Genomic DNA, 12,203 nt, shown 5'->3' on the forward strand with positions numbered 1-12,203 from the left:
AGCCCATATATCAGCAAAAGAAAAAAAAATCATTCAAAAAGTAGCTTTCAGCTAAATTTAAGACTTATCTTTTATGTGGATTCTGTCTTACATTATGAAGATATTAAGTTTGAAAATAATGTGTATATATAAAGATCTGTATTTTTCCATTATCTTGACACATTCAGTGAGGCTTTCTTTTTGGCAAAAAGAGGACAGGCAGAGCTTGTTATTTCTTATGCACCTATTGCTCTGCTTCTCTGTTTATATGAGTTTGGATCTGAGTACCCACTTTAATCTATGTAAATAAATGGCTTCTCCCAGGGTGTACATGAGCCCTCGAACAAGCTGGTGGGGAGAACATCTGTTGTCCTTTAATGTTGTTTTGAGGACTCACAAATTTATTTGAAGTGCTTTCACTCACACCAGTGGGATTTTATAAAACTTGTGTTATTTCCTGTGGTCCAGAGGTTGTTTCTTCTTTTCCAAGAGAAAGACAGAAGACTTCTCACACTTGCCTCCCCCATGAATGCTTCCTGTTACTACATGAGGGCTGTTTTAAGAATACAACCTTCTGACAACTTTTTGTCTGAAACATGTTTATTTTTAATGATTTTTTTGATGGTACTAGAGCACTTTTCCCTTCAAAGGGTTTCTTTTTTAAAATGATATTGAGGAAATACTCTAACAGTTTTAAAGCCCAGTTTGGCCGCTATTTGGTTGAAATAAAATGTGAGAAGCCTATTAAGGCAAGCTCGTGTGCTGTTCCTCAAGTGTGTAAATGTTACAAATATTTTTACATTTAAGTGAAACTGCTAAAGTAATCAAAAGTTGAAGAGCCTGAACGTTTCCTGCTCCACAACGAGCATTCTGGAGGTGATGTGAGACCTGACTGTGGGGTGGTCGAGCGGGCGGGGATGAGTTTGTGTTATCTGCTGGATCAGGAAGTGTCTGCCTGCCGCTTTCTAGAGGAGGAATTTCCATATAAACAGGCTTTTGTCTCTGATACCTTGAGGCCTCTAGTTAGTTTCATTCAAGATTGAATCAGGGAGGATTTGGGTTTGCACCACTTCCTGTTGCTGGATAATAGGACTCAATGGCTATTTCAGAGAGTTACTTTTTAAAACAAGCATTAAAGGGCTGGGAAAATGTGCCTCCTAAGCATCTAGGCTTTGAAAACCTAGTCTAACAAACCCGAAATTTATTTGCGAGTGCCAGCGCTACTGACATCTCTTTTGTAATGCTATAATATCCCAAGCTTTTAGAAAGCCTGTGAATTTGTTGCTTGTTTGCACTTTTTAAATAAATGTGTGTTTAATACATTTCTTATATAATATAGATACTGCTGCTTCACTACTACTGCTGCTTAATTTCTCTGCATAATAAAGCTCTTATTTCGAAAGCGGATTTCTTTGCCTTTTGGTCATAACACATCTAGAAATTATTATTCTAGAGAAAGAGGCGATACCGCTCTTGGATGCTGAATGTCATCCTTCATTTTGGGTTGGTGTGGAAAACTAATCTCTGTCTTTATGAATGTTCGTGGGTTTGTTACCCTGATGGGAAATAAATCTTCAATAATACAAAATGAAACTGCTGATAAAACGTCTTTTAATTATAAAGAGCTGCTGGTTCATGAAGGTTGAAAAAAAATACGCACTAGAGATATTTATTTTGAAGTATTTCTGTTTTTATACTTTTTAAGTACAGCTTTTAAGGCAGTAAGGACATTTGGACAAACTCTGCTATGGAAATGGATTATTTTCCACTGGCTGAAAAGTTCTGCTCTTCTCACACAGAATGACTCACACAGGTTAAGTATTGCTCAACGTCAGTATTTGTGTACAGAACGCTGCAAATGAATCTGCAATAGCAGATGAGAGGAGGGAAAGCAATGAAGTGCCAGCCTTTGCCTGCAATGACCTCATGCCAGGAAGCAAAAGGAGTTTGGTACAGCAAAACTACAAGCAGAATTACACCTTTAGTGAAGGCAGGTGGGTCAGGGCAGAACAGAGGATGTCTGAGTAGTTTGTAAACTGGAGTGGTGTATGAGAGGAAATAAAACATTTGTACTGATAGAAATAAAATTGGAACATACCTGTCCTGCTTTGACGGAATTGTTCACATGTGAAGTGTATGACTCGGGATGTCGGGCATCACAGAGACATATTGATCTTGGTGCTTCAGGAATGAGGAGGGACAGAAGGGTCAGATCGCTGCAGTCCATCAGGAGTCCTGATCCATGATGCTGTTTCTTTATGGTAGGGAGGTTACAGGAATGTATATTTTCAAGAGAACTGCTTAAAAAGCAAACAAACAACAGCAGTTGCCACAGAATGTTACTTGAGAAAATAGACCAAAATAAATTAACCTGAAGTTTCATCTATTCCAATCCTTTCATGTCAGTCAGCATTATACAAATTGTTTCATGTTTCCTTTTTCAGCACTTTATTGGTGCTGGTTGGTAAGTTGAAAATAAATGGGTCTATATATAGGGGCTACAAGATGGGTAATTGGTATTTTAAGGTGAGATTACAGAATTTTCTTCAAAACAAAATGAAGAATGGTGTGGTCGTTCTGTATTTTTTGTTTTGATTTGGAGAACTACAGTAAGAAAGGATACCTGTCATTTTGAATAGTTTGATGGAACTCTGCTAGCCAGTAGCTAGTCATATATTGACAATAAGAACATAGCCCTTAAAAAGCTCTGGGCTTTTGTCTTTATGAATGGTGTGTTAACCTTATCTTCCTTGGCATGAGAACAATATCAAACTGGCTTCTAAGATCTGAAAAGCATTTGAGAAGGATGGGAGTTTATTGTCACAGAAATGGTAAGTAAAGATCTATTTAATTCAGATTTTCAGTGCTGTAGGAGCCTGTAACATTGAAGTAGTGCCATGGAAGTTTTCACCTCCTAGGTGGGTTCCAGGTTGTCTGCGACTTGATATGGAGACAAGTCACACCCCGAACTGGGGCAGCATTAAGCCTTTAGAGTCTGTGTTCTCATTTCCCTCACACAGGAAATGACTCACTGAAATATTTATTCTCCACATTGCGATCTGTGCTGCCCAGGGAAACAGGAATCTATTTACTTTATAATGTATCAGTGTATCTTATCAGACTGTAGGTATCTGGGAGCCAGAGTTGGCACTGGCCACTGTTTATTACTGGCTGGGGTTTGCTGTGTAGGAGCCCAGTTGCTATGCATGATACTTAGCAATGATGTTCTCTAATTGCACCTGACCACACCTGACCGTTGTGGACTAGGACTGCTGCTTGGATTTGCTCTCCAGCTGATCACTGCTGTGTTGTTTGTAGGCCATGCCTGGCCCTTCACATCTGAAGTTACCACAGGTCATGAGAACTGCAGCTATGAGGGGACACCAGGAATGACCCTTTAGCAACCTTCACTGTGTAATTCAGTGCTTTTGGATGTGCTCAGGCACAGCAAGGGACATGGAGATGGCAGAGCTGTCAGGAAACCTGCCTGCTTTCCCTTGAAGGACTTACGAGGGCCTTGGGACACCCGGATAGCTGCAGGGCAATAACATGATATGGGAGGTGGTCTTCCATGTTGCTAGAACATGAAGCTAGTAGGGAAGGAAACTAGGAACCTCGGTACCGTGATGCCCTTCTCCCAAGGAATGGCAGTCGCTATTGTGAGTTAGTGTTTTAAGGCACACTGATTTGATGAACTGTATCTTTACCACTTGCCTCACCCTGCTTTTACCTATGTATACACCTCTGTATACATCTCCTGCTTTTTCCATGGGGTCTCTACTACCACTACAAAAAATGGAATAGGTATATTATTTCTTTATTTTATGTTTTTAAAACAAGTTTTAATTTCTAATGTGCTAGTCAAGCAATACTTGCAGCAAAAATGGAAGATGTTTCTGATATGTTTCTATTCTCCATGTTCTTTTGAAAGAGGATGTCATTCATAATAAAAACTTTAAAAGATGGCATTCATATATTAAACCAAGAAACAAAATGAGGAAAACTATTGATGTGTATATATATATATATATATATATATATATACATATATAAAAAACAATTCTGTAGTTTCTGATGGGGCACATTGAATGCCTGTTTTCTGTAACATGCACTCACTAGCTGAGAACCACTGAAATAAAGAAAGGAAAAAATAGAGCTTGGCATCCATGGAAGCAGGGACGTGGTCAACATAAAAGTGGAGAGAGTGATTTATTGTTTGCCTTAGAGTGGAGAGCCAGTAAGAAGCTGGCATTTTGAAGCTGTAAGAGTGGTGATCTCACTGCAAATTAGAAATGTTATGACTTTTAAACTCTGTTGTAAATGGGAATTAATTTTACTCCTGTGATGTGTTGTGGAGAACCAGATCATGGTCGCTGTAGGTGGCCAGTTACTGCTTGACAAGTCAGGCAGCAGTGAAGCTTCCTAGCAATTAACATCTTCCTCTTTGAGAGGATTATTACAATTTGGCCAAGACCTATTTATTGGCGTTACTGCATACAAACGATTTTATTCAACAGCTGCAATCGCTTTAAAGCCTTTTCCTGAATGTTGACCTCCAGAAATTTTGTCCCATAAGACATCTGTGACGTTAATTTGACTAATTGACTGACCTCCGATCTGAGGGGCATGCTTTTGCATATGTGTGAGGGAGGCACAGATTGCAAAACTGCCCTGATTGACCATCTCACACAGGAGCCCTCTGCCAGACACAGTTCAGGCTGTGCTTCCAGTAAAAGAGTTTTGAGCATTGGTGCTCTTTTAATGAGCTAGTGGTAGATAGTCTTGTGAAGCAGCGATTCCACTAGAGCAGAAATCCCATCGTAGCTAATTCAGTCTGAAACGTGTTTTAACTGCTCATTACCAGTGTTTGTCATTATGTTTATTTCAGCTGTTGTTTTGATGTAAGCACAGTCAAGTGATCTGACAACAGCAGAAAATTACACTGCTTTTGGAGTGTTAGACGCAGTTTAAGTGTATTTGCAGCAATTAGTAGTCACCTGCAGTCTGTCATCTGTTTCTGGGGGACACCCCTCCTTGCAGACCTATCCAGATTTCAGCAGAACAGCATTATTTGTTGGGGTATTTCAATTGTGCAGTGCTGTTAACTTGCCCGGTTTCTTGCAAAGCGAGCGTGGCATAGGGCTTCTCTGTTTTGAGCCCCCAGCAACTTGCTGACTTACTGCAGTCTGCTGCAGTCCTTCTGACAGCAGTACAAAGGATGCCCCTCTGGACTGCAAAACACTTTTGTAAACGTTGGTGCACGTGATATAAATCCTGGTCCAAGCCCCTTCCATGCAGTAGAGGGGCTCAAAACCTAAATCTCTCTGGAGAGAAAATCAGACCCATTAATTCACTGTGAGGACTATAAAAGGGATGTTACAGGAAGTAGGTTCTTTTCCTAATGTGTCACCTCGCTGGGAAAATTGCCCATAGCAGAGCTGCTTGGGAGATAAAGCAGGCTGCCAGCCCTGGGCTTGGTTATGGGCTGTGCAAGGGCACCTCATCTCCTGTAGCCCACAATAAGGGTTCAACCCATCCCTGTGGCTTTGTAATGGGATTGCATCCTTTCATTCTGTGTACGTACTGAAGCAAGTCCAAGTGTTGCCGATCCCTTTCACATCCTGGCCTGTATGGCCTGCCTGTTCCTTCGGATCAGTTAGAAAGGTACAGGGAAGATGTGGGAGAGGAAAATGGTGACAGTTTACAAGGTTTTGTTTTGTCAGTGTCAGAGTAAAGTCATCGTGCTAAACTTTCCAGGAGCTCTGCAGGAACATTTTTGCAGCATTATGACGACCATTTCCTAGACTCTTGCTCCATCATCAAAGTTGTTTATTTCTTTAAGTGGCTGTAGAAGAGTGGAACAACACGTAGCTATTTATCTCATGGTTATCTAATTATCTTTGATATTAGTTAAGCGGATTAAAATCTCAGATTATATTGGTCAGAAATGTGCTGAATTGTTTCTTTGTAACTCACACATGTAAACTGCTTCTAAAGAGGCAGATATGAGAAAAATGAACACTTACCTCCTTTTCTTTTGTAAAAATTGCCCTGTCCAGAAGTCGGTGACTTGCTTTTCAATGAATTTCTTTTGTCTTTCATAATTTAGCAAGTAAAACTTCCCCGCTTCTTACTTTTCTTTCTTTAAATGACTCAATTACTCAACAGGGAACATTGAGGCAGGTCTTATTAGTTCCAAATAGCAGGAGGCTTTGGAGCCAGCAGCAACATTTAGGTAAAGACTTCAGAATGTGCTAATCCAGGTAGTATATTCATTTGAGGTGGACTCCATTATTCTTTACCAGAAAAGACCCATTTTTCTTGGTTGTCTAAATGAAAATACCAAGAACCTGAAGTTCCTTGTAAGTTTCATTCTTAATGCTGTCCCATGCAATATGTTTGAAGAAGCCAGTTTAAAAAAATACATTTATTTATGCAAAATATGTAGATATTTATCAAAATAGAATCGGTAACAACTAGGCTGTGATTTTCAAAACTGAATGTATTGCAACTACTTTGTAAGAACAGTTATTCTCAATTCTAGTATGTTGTCATTGGTCATTGTTAAAATTATTCCTGTTTCCTGTGCCTGAATTTTGAAATGTTATGACGAAAATAAATAGGTGTGCAAGTGCTTCATCTCTTTTGCTAAATATGTAATGATAGGATATATACCAGATATATTTGCTTCTAAATCAAACTAATTGATTGTGTCAGTTTTTGTAACACTCTGTTCTAAAAGCATATAATTTATATTTCAGAACAGGCTGTAACTTACATTTGTAATGTAATGTTATTGTTTGTAATGTTATTTTGATCTAATTGATGCTAATGCTGAGATTTCAAAAAAGAAAAAGAAGCAATCCTACCCCCTCATCATCCCTTTTTAGAGTGCAGTTGGTGTGGCTGGGTGAAATAGCTCATGGATAAGAAATCTGCCTTGTAGCCTCTATTCCTGTGGTCCTGTTCTGAGATGACTTGATCAAGTGTCCCTGGAGCCTTCTCCTGCTATCTGCAAAACAAACAGATTTGTCACAAATGTTAACAGCAGAGGCAAGAAAGATTCTCAATATGTCATGGTAGATGTTATTTGAGAAATCCACTTTACGTTATATTGCTAAAATAAAATGCAAAGAGATGGCATAGATCACATCTTGGATTAGGTAGCTGTTGCCAGGAGGAAAATTGGGCTACAGCCCAATTTTGTAATATTACAAAAACATACAGAGGAGTGGAATGATTTCATTCTCTAATACAACCACCTTAAACTACAGTTAGTACTAAGATACCATTTTCATTTGCATATGCAATATTTGATGCTTGCATACCTGGAAGGTATAATATTTCTGCAGAAAGTACCCATGTGCTCGCATTTGGCATACCAAAGAATACCTGCTCCAGGGAACAAACGGATCTGAAGAGATATAAACCTTTCTCTACAAAAGGATGTACTCTGTGCTATCAGAACTATTCAGAAGCTTTTATGCTTCAGATTCCTCTGTGTCTATAATTTCAGCATACTTATACAAGGACACAGCACTTGGCACGTTTATGTATGTGTTGTGCCTAGCACTACTGCCCCTAAAACTGGTATGCTGTGGCACTTCCTTTGCATATATATCTAGCTGTAAATATCCCTGGAAAATGCCAGTGACTGAGCATTGCTGGTGCTGCTGCCTACACCGCGTGCAGTGGAAGTTGCTGGTGTGCTTTGCACTCCCTTTTGGTAACCATGAGTTGTTTGTTCTGTGGAACAAGTTCCACTTAGTAAAGAACAGTAAGATAAATGATATCTTCAGCTGTTGTGCTAAAATAACCAAATGAAAGCCCTGCCTCAACACTTCAGAGGAATTTGATTTTTCCTGTTCCTTTAGTTAGGAGCACAGTTCTTCTCTCCTCATTGCCATTCTGACAGGAGCTGCTTATCTGATTGATCTCTCAGTTATTCTTTCTGTTATACCAGAGATGACAAAGGGAGGAAAAAGGTTGAGATTCAAAACAGCTTTTACAGAACAATTAAAATACTCTATTAAAAATAGTATTATTTATATTGGATTAAGCTGTCTAGATATGACGCATGTAAAATGGAAATGCTTTTTTATAGAAGCTCACAACCAGTTGATTCAGAAAACAGTGAGTGGACATCCCTTCTGAAGAGGAAAGGTCCTCTCAAGCGTGTATAAACAAATGCTGCCAGCTATTCTTCAAGAATTCTTAACTATCTCCATCACAAATACTTCAAAGTCACTTGGCATAGCAATATATTGTAGTGTTCTTCCTGTGCAAACAAACATCTAAAAATGCTTCTGCTTATGCTCATTAATATAAGTGCCTTCAACAACATATTGAAAGTGACTTCTACATCTGGTTGCTTTGAAATTTATTAATAAGCACATGCTGTTTAATAAATTATTTTTTTAATAAAAAATATTTAGAATTTATGTTTGGGAGATTAATTTTTTTGTCTTTTCAGACAGCGGAGAAAATAGACAGTTTTCACTTTTTTTTTTCTCTGTGTATGTATCTGCTGTGGATTACCTGTATTTTCTGCCAAGATACCAGGTAGTGCACAAAAGGGGGAGCTTTGCAAAGGTCAGGGAAAACATCCTTTAATGCCAACGAGACAGTGAAATGCTGAATTGGGAACCCACCCTGGAAGGTCACACTGTGAATAATTTAAAGAAAGAAAAACTGTACCGGTTGTGCTTCATGATTTTGCATTACAATGATGGCCTTACCCTGCAACAGTGCAGCCACCTGGATTTCTTTTACAGCTGTTACTGATTTTTGTTTCCACACTGAGAGGTGGTTAATTAGAGCCTACTCTTTTACCATTTGGGTTTGCATTTTGAGGATGCTTCCTTGTGGGTTGAAGCTTTGATGAGCTAGTCAAAATCTCTTCATTTCCATTGTGCTTTTATGTAGGATATACCCCCCTATATGCATGGCAGACCTCTTAGAGAAATTACAATTATCAAGCTGGTACAATGTTATAGGGCTTGTCAGAGTGTCTGAACATTTGCTGAGTATTGATTTTTCTGCACTATGGAAATTAATGGGAAAAATTTAAATCTTGAAGTCTCCTTCCTGACCTACTGCTTTAAACAAATTGTAGAGAGGGCATTATCAAAGCTGGGATCTGACAGACGGTCAAGAGAGGGTGATGTATGAGTGCTTGGAGTCTTTGCACAAGTTGGAACAATTAAAACTAAGCAAAAAAATGTCAGGAAAGTGCAAAATAGTGTTTTATCCCAATTGAAACCAGATTACTTCAGAAACCAAAAGGTTCCTCTCCTGTTACAGCTTTCAAATAGCCCTCACAAACTTCAGCTGTCACCACCTGGTGCAATAGAGGCGTGTTTGCTGGCCTCTGGCCGTCATTGCTGGCCTTTTCTGGCTTTGTTTCCAGGGGAGAAAGAGGTCATGGTGGCTAAAATAAAGTTAGCGTGAGTTTTCAAAAAGGTGTGTATTTTAAAACACCTGTTACGTATTTCACCATGTGACTTCCAGTTCTGGGCAAACAAAAGTAAAGGTGAGAACAGAAAGTCAAGAGTTAACATTGACTTGAAGTGCTCTTAGTTCAGTACTGCCAAACCAGAATTTGCAGACCATCAACTGCACAAAACCCGCCATCTGCTTAGGAAGGATAAAGAAATAAAAGCCAGAAGTTCGTTCATTCATTCATTTATTTATTTATTTTGAGATTTTATTCACAAATTTCTCTCCACAACTGGAGGTGGAACCATTTTGCTTTAAGAAATACTGAATTCTCAGCGCTGCAGTGTACAGGGAAAAAAATAGGAGCACTTTAATGAAATAGCTAAAGTGGGCAAAATTGCAGGTTGTTGAGATACAGGGCAAAAACACATTGCTATTAAATTGTTGCTTAGACAATGACAAGAAGGATTAGTTTTTTGTATTCCTCTACTGTAATGAAGCTGTTGGATGAATAAGGCAGCAAATAAGGCTAAAAAATAAAAGAGGAAATCCTGTGGCAGCAAACTGACTGGCTGCAATGCAACAAACTGTAAGTACTGAGTGAATTAAGATCTTGGACAGAATGATTCTGTGAAGGGGCTCACATCTTTTGTGACAGCTGGACCTGAGCGAAAAGAGAGGAGTGACTTTGCCACAAACATCCTCATTCTGTCTTACATCACAGACACGGAAAATTACACTGCTGGGGCACCTTGCCACTGCACCGTGCCACAGATACAAATTTACATTTGTGGGAGGCTCAGCCTGCCCCAGTGTGTGTAGATGCTGCAGCCTCAGTCAGGTGCAGGTGTTGGACGGGTTCTGTATGCTGCATCTAACTTCCTCCTGACACTTGGATGATGGCAAGGAAAGACTGTATGCGGCATATGAATTACTGTAATTTCTGTTCTTTTGTACTGAGCAGATCTGCACTGACAACATTAAGACTGAAGCTGTACCTCTGATGCACCAGACACCATAAGGCTGGGAAACTCCTGGAAAAATGGTGTTTCATCAATAAATGTTGACTGCATAAAACCCAATTAATTTACATGTTGGTTTATATTTTTTTCCTTTTATCTAGTTCCTGTCCTCCTTCCTACTGCTTTTTCCCTTTTGTTCCTCCAGTTAGCAATGCTGCAGTCTTCTTTCACCAATGGCATCTCTCAGTCCCAGTTCTGCTTCCTGTTAGACAGGCTCCAGGTGTTCAGAGATCCAGGAGTCACTTCCACGCATTATACACAACTTCATCTCTCCCCCTCTTTATTTTTGTTTGTTTTTGTTTTAGCCATGTAATTACATTTTATTTAACTTATAATACTTATAAACCCAAACTCTCTGCCTTTGTTTCCCCAGCCTTGGGCCCTTTTTCTGCTAGGTTTGTAAACATTTAAAATTTAAAGATTCAAATTTAATTACATGTTAAGAAATTTTGCTGAGCTTTTTCATTTTCTCAGAATTGTTCATCTCAACAATGCTTCTTGTATCCTCAGATTCAGGCAATGTCTCAAATGTGCATAAGAAACGTGAGAAGTGAAAGGGTGACTGAGTCATACGAATTTACTTTCTTGACTTTTTGTTCAGGGCATTTCTTCACATGAACTGCTTTCCTATTTGTACTTCCTCTCTATTTCTTCTTCCTTGGTCTGATGAAAGAGTGCTAGCACAAAGCGCTGCTCAGTAACAACAGCCTTTGTGTGGTAAAGGGCAAAGAGGTGAGCTACTTCCATCCAGGATGGAAAGAGAGAGATGAAAAGAAGGACACAGGAGGAAACGTATTCACAGCATGAGCATTAATAACTGGTCTCTGCCAAACACTTTAAGGTTGGTGCTTCTGGCCACGTAAAATGTCTTGATCACAGCTGCCAAGTGAGTCAGTATGTTTTCTGTATAAATTCAGAGGTATGACCCAAAGAGCTTCCTGTGGCAAATTACAGTTCTAAGAGCTGACAGATTGCTGTACTGTTTGTAGTCAGTCTCTGCCACCCCAAAATCCTGGTGACTGCCTGCTTGCAAAGGCGAAGAAAGCCTGCATTTTCCAAATGACCAGCAAGTTTCCGTTTTCATTAGATGTTGACATGCCTAGTTTTGGCATTCTTGTAACATAACAGCAATCCCTGTACATTTCTTAGTCACAGCCAAGGCTTCTGGGGATTTCGCAAATAATGTATTAAAATTGTGAGGTAACGGATATTTGATAAACAGATAAGATCAGTCACTAAAAGATGTATTGAGAGCTAAGAGAGCCACTTGTTCTGTATCTGTGAGGAGCAGAGCTTCTCCCCTCAACTCACTGCGTGCTTCAGCTGAGGGAACAGACACTCATGGCGTTCTCAGACAGCTCTAGAGCTGCTAAAAGCAGTGATCCAGGGCTACATGTATTGAGGAGAAAGAACACCAATGTAATGGCTTTGGAGCAAAAATGATTGTTTTGACAACGTGTCATGATGTCCCAAAGGTGGTGCAAAGAGAAAGAGGAAAAGATGGAGAGGATAATATCTTAATTTCTTCCTTTCCCCAACTTCTGCAGACTTCTGTTGATATTTTCCCCTTTGGGTCTGAAGGACAATCATGGGCCTTGGAATGGATTATTCATCTCTTGGATGAATTCTGGATGTATTTGCTGCAGAGGAAAAATGATGAAGACAGATGTGGTCTCTTCATTCTAATGTCCTTTAATAACCCATAATCTGCTTTGGCAGCTTATTTCTGTATGCTAATACAATGGATTTACAGTTCTGAAAAAT

The sequence above is a fragment of the Tetrao urogallus genome (assembly GCF_951394365.1).
Source record: "Tetrao urogallus genome assembly, chromosome: 6".
Taxonomy (NCBI): domain Eukaryota; kingdom Metazoa; phylum Chordata; class Aves; order Galliformes; family Phasianidae; genus Tetrao; species Tetrao urogallus.